At 37.2% G+C, this 9,825-nt stretch overlaps 1 long non-coding RNA gene across 2 annotated transcripts; it reads left to right on the plus strand.

Moving 5' to 3' along the window:
- Positions 709 to 7,363, plus strand: LOC109833823. Of its 2 annotated transcripts, none has more exons than XR_002245355.1 (2): positions 709 to 1,053; positions 6,555 to 7,363. It is a non-coding gene; the product is annotated as an uncharacterized LOC109833823 (long non-coding RNA). The 2 variants fall into 2 exon arrangements; XR_002245356.1 differs by lacking the exon at positions 6,555 to 7,363 and adding an exon at positions 2,968 to 4,316.

Below are 9,825 nucleotides of genomic sequence, written 5' to 3' on the forward strand. Positions count from 1 at the left end.
TCTTTAGTCCTTTTAAGGTACTTAAGTATATTCTTGACCGCTTTCCAGTGCTCTTCTCCATGATCAGATTGGTATCTACTTACCAAACTGAGTGAATAAGCGATATCTGGTCTAGTACATAACATGGCATACATGATCGATCCTACTGCCGAGGCATAAGGAATTAGACTCATGCGTTTCCTCTCTTCATCAGTCCGGGGAGACATCTTTTTAGAGAGGGAGATTCCAGGAGATGCAGGTACAAAACCTTTCTTGGAATTTTCCATGCTAAACCGTTTTAGCACTTTGCCAATGTATCTAGATTGCGATAATCCTAACATCCTTTTAGATCTATCTCTATAGATCTGAATACCCAGTATACAGGATGCTTCACCTAAATCTTTCATGGAAAATCTTTTTGATAGCCAAATTTTAACCGCTTGTAATGACGGTATGTCATTACCGATTAAGAGTATATCGTCTACATATAAAATAAGAAACGATATAATACTCCCAATTATCCTTTTATACACACATGGTTCATCTGGATTTTTGATGAAACCAAACTCTTTGATAGCATCATCAAAACAGATGTTCCATCTCCGTGATGCTTGCTTCAGTCCATAAATAGATTTAAGCAATCTACATGCTTTTCCACTGCTCCCACTAACTACAAAACCCTCTGGTTGCGTCATATATATGCAGAGATTACACAGATAACTCCTAAGATTATTTCTATCATGTTTACCTGAATGTAATTAATCCAATAGAAAATATTCCTTAAGCTCCATTAAACCCAAAACTTCGTCCTCGTTCCCATTTTCATGGCGTCTTCTCTCCATTTCCACTCTCCTCTCCTCCTAATTCCTAAACCCTAACCCTATATCCAAATCCTCTTCCCATTTTCTAAGGCCCTAATCCTCTTGCTCTCTCCCTCTTAAATATCAACGACGTTCTCATTAAAGATGGAATCTTTTCGATCGAAGAGAGCTAGTGTATTTTTGCCTCTCCATCAAGAATGAAATAGGAGAGGCAGCGGCGGACGAGGAGGCAATAGGTGGCTTTAGGTCTTTGGTGAGTTTTCATATTCAAAAGAAGAAAAAAAAAGGGGGGGAGAAAGAGAGAATTTTGATTGTTTTCAGTGATTTTGATTCAGCTTGAATTGACCTTTTTTTTCCCTTTTCTGCACTTAGATTTGATGTATAGTGAAATATAATTAACTTTTGTTGTCAGGAGAGATGCCTCAAAATTCAATTGTTATTTTTCCAAAGTAAAAACTGTGAGGTATAAACCCCCAGCATTTCATTAAAAAGAAGTTAAAGAAACATCTTCGATAGGAAGGGATAGAAACATATAAAATATACATACATTTTGATCTCAGCAAAGAAAGGCAAAAGAAAAATTCATCATCAAAATTCACTTCCCTCTCCTCAGCAAATCACCCATCGCTTCACAAGTCCGTCCGTCCATCTTAGTCTTCATCAACTAGCTCGTGAGTATGACACACAAAAAAATATATCTTAAGGGACTCATACTGCAAATGTCTTTAACCCAATTCCCTTCTGATTGATGGAGGGTCATAGTTATCAACCAATCTAACTTCAGATTCGGCATCGATAGCAGGTTAAATTGTGATCAACCCTTAAATTGATAGCATTCAGAGAGATAGAGAGTTTATACCTTACAAACCTTATTTAGACCCCTAAGGACGTCGCCCATTTCATCGACATACCCATTGTCCATTTCTTTCTCCCTCAAACGCAATGTAACCATCAGAGCTCAACCTGCCAACCATGTCAAAACCGTATTTAATTAGTGTGAATGTGGGGAGGGGGACACACCCACGTGATGGGTGTGTCCCATCCCATCACCCCTCGCTCTCAAGAGCGGCCACAAACTCGTCATGGGGCTCAAGAGCGGCCACACCCACGAACTCGTCGTGTCGCTCTCAAGAGCGGCCACAAACTCGTCATGGGGCTCAAGAGCGGCCACACCCACGAACTCGTCGTGGGCGCCTATCCTCAAATCACGGAAATCCGTGATTTTCTCTTGGCTCCGGATTTTCTCCTCTCCTATAAATAGAGAAGGGAGGCAGAGAGGAAATTGAGTGTGGGGAGAAATTAGTGGGAAAAATACTAAGTGGGTTGTAGAGTTCTTTTGAGAGAAAAGAAAAAGTGAGTTGAGAGAGAACTTGTAAAGTTTGGTATTCTCCTCATAGTGAAACCCCCCTCCCGTGGACGTAGGCAAGTTTGCCGAACCACGTAAATATCGTGTTTGTATTTGTCTTATCTGTGAGTTGTCATAGCTTGTAGGTTCCCTCAATATTCGGTCTTAGAGCTGATGAGAGGAATAGTGTATATTTCACTTTGATGAAATATATCACTTTCGATTCTTGTTTCCTTTGAGAAATAAGAATTTCACTATCTATTCTCGTTTCCTTTGAGAAACAAGAATATAGAGGTTGACTTGTGCTTTTGTGACAACAATAGCCAGTGTTATCTCTCAGGTGATATCGCTTCCGCGGCGGTGGGCGTGACTCCGCCCCAACAATTAGTTTTAGACAACTCTTTCTCCCAAATAGCAGTCATCAACCCTTGAGCTGTATAGGTGATAATCATTCACCTTGGTTAGATCAATCTTCTGCGCTAAAGAGCCACATTGGTTGTATTAATGGCATCTTGATCATCAACCTAACTCCAACTTACAACCCTTGTATTTTAATTTAGCTTCATGCTGCAAAAAGAGGTGAATTGCACCCTGCAGTCTGTATAGACATTCATTAAAGTCTCAATTGTCTTTTCAAGTGAGATATGAATCATTATTCTGAAGAGATTCTTACTTAACAATTAAATGTTATGTACATGAGCTATTTTGATAGGACCAGCTTTAGTCTCACACCATTGGTACATATCCACTTTCCCCTGAAAATATTAGACTTTTTTCTTGTAGTCCTCTCATTGTCCTCCAATGGTTCTTCGTGTTGACCAGGTTGCGTAGCTGTGCAATCATTTCTATCGGCCAATTTGATAAAAGATCCTTCATGCAGCAATCATAGTTATGATTTTCATCGTTAATCTACAAGATGTTGAAATTCAACCACAAAAGTTGTTGAAGACCAATAATCATTTGACTAAGTGAATTGCATTGTTCGAGGCCATTAATCGTTTGACTGAGTAAATTGGACTTTTTTGCTTGCACACACCTTGGGTGTGATATTGTATAGTATTGCTATATTTGTAGAAAATACAAAGAATTTTCTAGAATCAGATATTAATCATACATGAATATCTATGAAAGAGCTAATGTGGAGTTGTTGGGAAAGCAAAATACCTTAAAAATAGAGGAGTTTCTTTGGCTGCATCGCTGCTCGCCTACCCACTTCTTTCTCTGAAGATGTGTTATATTATGTAGTCATTGTTTACTCTTCCTTTTTGTATATTTTGAAAAACATGTTGAACCAGAACCTGATAAATTCTCTATGTCAAACTTTCTAAATTCATGAAGATTTTTGAGAATTGTTGATTATATATGCTTAAATCTCTAATGAAGAAATATTACATTATACCATCATATTTCCTGAGAATGCAACTAAATTATGATTATGTCTAACCAATCCTGTTTCTTGTTTCATTGTGGTGATTTGCTGCTAGAATATGCCTTGGTTACTGTTGGTGCACTGTCAGTGACTTGTCTAAGCTTTTGCTAGGACTTGTGTGTTGTTTCATTGGTGATTCAATTACTGCATTTATTTTGTTTATGATATCTATTCAAGCATTAAAACTTTTGTTCCTGTTCCAGAGCTTGACAAGAATTATCTTTTTGGTATCTAACAATGTTGGTCATTGCTGAAGCTCTCTGACTCAGTGAACTGCAAACCATATCTTCTTGGTTTTGCTGCGGTTCGGTCTGTTAAGGGCTAAGGTGCATGGGTACAGTTACAGGTGTTGGTACTGGTACGGGTATGCGACACAACAAATTTGTGAAAAGTAGGGTATGGGAATACGGCTGTAAATACGTATGTTATGTATATTTATATATATTAAGATTAATAATTTACATAAGATTGATATTATGTTTTCCATTTACATGAGATAAATTTATTATAAATAGATGTGGAGTGTAGACTATACATCCAAGTAGCGTGTGAGGTGTGTTTTAAATTAAAACATGTATATACTTGAGTATAAGCTTGAACAAATGGGTGCATATATTCAAGAAGTGTCCATGAAGTTTGGGTACGGGTCCGGGTCCGGGTTCGGTAGGGGTATTGCTTCCAAATAGAAGTACCCTGGTAACATAGGTTAAGGGTTATGCTTGAGCCATTCTTTCAGTTACTTCTCTTTGGTATAGTCTGTTACTCCCTATTGTTTCGAAAGAGAGGCTGTGTATCAAGTGCTATACCATCTGTTGCTTCTTTAGCAACTGTTTTTTTTTTTCCTTTTTTCTTCTTTGGCAACTGTTGTTTTAAGAAATTGGTGGGTGGTAACTGCCTATGTTTAAATAAGAGATTTGACAAAAGAAAGAAGTGGTATCGTCTCTGAAAAAACAGAAGACGACAAAATCGAAGAACAAAAGACAGAAAAGAGAAGAGCTAATGGATAAAACAATGAAAGATCCATGCTCTTAACAGCCAAAAGCTACTCCTCGATCTCAAAGATGGTATCCTTCATATGATTTGCATTCCTCCCTTGATCTTCTGCAGTAGAATCGTGTCGAGTCGCCAAGTTCGTCGAAGTGCTGAAGCAAATCATATGTCTTGTCTCTGAGAGCTCCTGTTAATTTGTAGCGCCCGAGCCAAATGTTAGCAATGCAGATATTAAAAACCTGAGAGTTACCAGCTGATAGATTATTGAAAACTCCATTGTTTCGTTCTCAACAAATAAATCCGAATATCCCTGCACAAATAATACTCAGACAACCCTATAATTCTTATGTACATAGACCCATTGCCAAGCTGAGAATATATATATATATATATAAAGAAGGGAAGTTGTGGAACTCCACAAATGTTCAAGAAGGCCTTCCAAATATTTTGGGCTGATACCCCAAGAAAAATAGAAATACTTCAGGCTGTATCCAGTTGGAGGTAGCAGAGCGGACAAGGACAAGGCCATCGGAGGAGGTGAGGATGTCTTGCGGTGTGGGGATGTCAAAGAAATAAGGTGTGGGGAGACTGAGATTAAGGAATGGGGAGGAATCAAAATAAGGGGGTATCGGTGGGGCTGGAATGCAATTCTACATATTAAGAATTAGTTATTGTATATTAAAGCTCTACTGCATCGTAGATTGCTTGGTCGTCTCTATCTCACGTAGTTTTGGGACATATGAAAGCGGACTATATTTTAGTGATATAGTGATATTTGTATTGATTTAAAATTTTTAATGAATTATTTCAATAAAGCTAGGTACACTCATTGATAACATAATTAGCTTGGATTGTTATTGTAAATGTCCATCCCAGCCGCAGGTTATCTATTGTCATATGGAATGCTATTTTACTACAATTGGCACAACTTCTTGTTGCTTCCAATAATAAAGGTACCTTCAGATATTTCCTTCCCACTTCCACTCAAGTCTTCTTTATGCTTAGTACAGTATTATCCATGAATATTACATAACATGTAGAATAAATGTTTTTTTCTCGACCTTACATCTGATCCGTTCTCTAAGTCTCTTGTTGTCAAGATTATCATGTGGCATCTGGTTATCATTGACATCTACTTGATCTTGAGTTTTAAAGTGTGTGTTGTCATCACCTTCATATCTACCAATACGTAGGAGAATGGAGTTGAATAACAACACTAAATATCATGTCTTTCATCGTGCAAGTTTTGTTACTTTACTTAAACAACACTATTCAATCATATCGTTAACATTTCAATGTAGTTTGTTATACTGCTTTAAAAAAAACTTCTTGATAAAATATCTAAGCATCTAGAGATTTGTTTTCATGATAATATTGCATATTGTGACATTATGTTTTTATCAAGTTATTTGGATATTTTAGCCAGTTGACGTAGAAGGTGAAACAACCGATATTTCAAGTTTCAAGTATTATCATAGCCTTGTGAGTTTGTTGAAGTTAATATAGGATTTCTTATACTTCCTTTCACCCAGTTCAATTTTTTATCAAATTGTTTGAAGACCCAAAGGCAATGTTAAGAAAACTAATAATTTCTGGTCATGGCTATGATGGTAGTAGCTCTAATTATGTGTTCCTGGTTTATTTTGTCACTATAAAATACACTTTTAATTCTAATCGTTACTCTTTATGTTTAGAGTTAGATCCTTTTTACAGAATGCGCCTTCTTGAAATCACTATTTTCTATGACTTTGGTGTTATCATCCTGATATCTACTGCCTTTCTTAAGGATATTTTACATGAAGCATATATATTCAGCTTTCTAGCTGTTAATAATTATATAATAAAAGTTTCTGTGATCCTTTTTTCTCTCAAGCAAGGGTGAATAGCACAAACCAAATAAGAACTTACTAGCTGTAATTTTATTTTGGCAGATAGACTCCTAGATTATCTGTTTTTTTTTTTTTAATACTTCTACCCAAATTTCACCCAGGGTAAAAGGGTCAAATTCTCACCGAGGTGATCTATCTGCTAAAATCAAACTACATGGATAACAAGTTCCAAGCGCAATATTAAGTAGGTTTTCTGTGCAATTAACCCTTTGAACAAAGTCCACGGTCCTTCGCGTATATAATGACATCCTGACCATTTTTTGCTCCGTGGAATCTAATCACGCAAGTTGGGTACAGTGAAGCATCTCTTTCTCAGTGTTCCTGCATCCATTTCATGTGATATGCTCATCTTTTGAAAGCATCTTCTAAAGGAAACATCTGTTTGATTGAGAATTTGTGTTTCTGCAACCGGGTATTTGTCAAGTTCATTATTGAAGCAGTCCACTTCCATGGATCAGTCTCATCAGAAGGTACGCCTTGCTTTTCTATTACTTCTTTCCTGCTATCAAGAAAAGGTAATTAGTAGTTGCCAGAAGAAAGAAAAAAAAAAGGAAAAAGCTCAAAATTATTAGGAACCCTGCGTTATGGGAATAATTTGTGGGCCATCCATTATTGGTTTGATGCAGCGCCCAAATTCTTGTTCCCTGGATGACTGTTTTTGTGTCTTCATTCACAATACTGTGCACAAAATATTCCAGTTTTTGTTCTTTCTTCTTTCTTTGGAAAACTCTAGTTGGAGCGCATTTCGCATCTCTTTTGTCGCCTCATGTATAGCGTTCATAAAGTTTTGAACTTTCTCCATCATTGTTCAACAATGTAATTTTCATTCCTTTCGGATCGAGTAGCAAATGCCACTGCTGCACGCATGAACGATACTGAACTTTTATGTAATATATTGCAGTTATTTTCATTTTGGATCAGTCGATTGTTTTGGATGTGCCACAGCATGCCGCGGTACGCATGCAGTCTGCAGACTTTTTATGTTAATTATTTTGAGAAAGGCTGGAAAATGTTACTGATGCACATGAATAAATAGGTATCCTTAAAAGTTAAACCAACGAATGGAGTGAAAGCTTGTCATTTGCAGAATCATCCATCTCTTCCTGTTCTGAATTTAGTTTTGGAATTTGATCTCGGGTAGAGTCTGAAAGCGTAAGGTCTAGTTAGAAGTGGACTTATACGAGGCTTGGTTTGACTCCTTAAGAATTTGAGTAGTGCTGGGCAAAAGAGGCTAGCATTAAATCTGATTTTGCTAGTTTAAAGTCTGGTCCTTATCCGGGTTAGTCCCCTAGATTAGGACGAACATGGTTAAGACCTTAATTGGGTTAGTGTGGAGTTGTCGAACTGAGCTGAAGTCTTTCCCCTCTAAATAACACGTTCTATATATGTCACACGTCAGTTTACATACTGCGCGCCATTAATTTCTTACTTCCCTGAGGCGTCCAAAGGCGTGGCTAAACCTGTTGCGATATTCGTATCGACATTCGACAGATTTGCGCCCTCTTGTGGAAAATTCGGATGGATGCATTGTGGCGGTCAGCACAAATTAACGACGCCATTATCGGAGGGGGGAAAATGTAGGAGTTCAATCTGAGACGTCTTCATCTCCACTGTTTTTATCTCGTCACCACCAGTTTTTGAGCATCACTTGACGTAGCTGGGGTGTGAAACTAATGGAAACAGTAGACTGAGGATCAGCGCAATCATGTACTAATATTGAGACTTACGTAAATATTATTCCTCCCTGTATAATTTTCTATAAATGACCTCCATCTGTGGGTACAGTTCAGACAGTCCTTAAAGTCTGTAGTACGACAGCATTCACCATGCTACTAACGGAATCTGCGAGCTGATGTGTGAGCGTGTGCCTCAGAAACATGGGCCTAGCCCATTATGATTCCCGTCTAAATGTTATTACCTAGGCCCAACTCAAAAGTCCCGTTTCCATCCAAAACAAATGGTACCGGTTACAACTACGGCTTCTTTGGCAAATTGTACGAATCTGGGCAGGGATGGGTTTTAACTACGTATAAGTGAAACTGATCGATGCTATTTTGAACTTTGGGGGAGGTGGTTCAAAATAGAATCAGATTAATGGTCTATTTTTGGGTTAAGAAAAGCTTAAGCCGGCTTTGGCCTAGTTTTTCTTTCGATCGGAATTTTTCTTAAAATTAGACCAGGTTTGAACCTAGTCCAATTTTGAGTGATTGCAAAACAGGAAAGCAAGCCGTTTAGTCCAATTAATGCACATTTAGATAAGTTTTAAGAGACTTGGTTTCATTATTCCAATTGAAGCTTCCTACTTTGAGAATAAAATAACTCATATAAGTCCTCAATAAGTAGAATGAAGCATACGCTATGCAGCTGTTTGGGGAGGTTAATATTTTGTTCAAACTATAGCTTTTAAGCTATCTTTTTTATTTCTACTTGTTTGGTAAAATATCAAATAAGCTAGCTTATAAGTCTCATTTCGAAAAGCTAGTACAACCCAGCTTTTGAAAAAACTAGTTTATAAACTCACCTAAAAAAGCTAGGTTTGACCAAGCAAATTACTACTCTACTCAAACAATTTTTATAGTATTTTTTATCAAAAAAGCCAAAAGCCATTAAAAGTCGGTATAACTAATAAGCTTCAAAAAAGAAGCCTTCTCAAACACCCTCTATATCATATATATGCAATGACAAAGATATATAACCCCTTTTTATAACTAAACCAAGCTAAAACTTGATTTTTTCCCCCCCATAAAAATTACCCTCAAGTGTTGAAAATTGAGCTGAACAAATAAGATATGCCTACTCAAATTATTAACTCATTGTCGTCTCTTTATGGTAGTTGCTAATTTTTTGTCAAGAAGCAATGCTCATAGTCTTGTTTTCCGTATTTCTACTCCTAGCTTCATCTATTATGGCCTATTAGCAATTCTTTTGCGGCATCCAAAGTTTTTGCGACCTCAATGTCTAAACCTAGCTATCACCCCCCATAAATAGTCGGCAGCTATCGAGGAGTGAGGACATGTAACTGTAGCTAAGACATATAACTATAGCTAAGTACCCTACCCTAAACCGCCAAAGGCAGAATAGCATAGGATTAGAAAACCGAGAAAGTGAATAAAATTAAACAAAGGTAGCGAGAAGAGAGAAAGAGAGCTCGGCCAATGACGTGAAATCTCAAGTGAAGGAAAAGAGGTCTAACTAGTTCATGGGCCCCAGTGGCCAGTGGTCGGTCTAGTCAACTAGAAATTAATAACTACATGGTCATGAAAAAGAGGAAAAAGGATAAAAAAAAAAAATCCTATAGAGGATTTATAAAGAAAAACATTAAGCAGAACAAGATGCTTATTTCGCTATTAATTTTAAACTAGTATATTATAT

This window comes from Asparagus officinalis, chromosome 3, assembly GCF_001876935.1.
Source record: "Asparagus officinalis chromosome 3, Aspof.V1, whole genome shotgun sequence".
NCBI lineage: Eukaryota > Viridiplantae > Streptophyta > Magnoliopsida > Asparagales > Asparagaceae > Asparagus > Asparagus officinalis.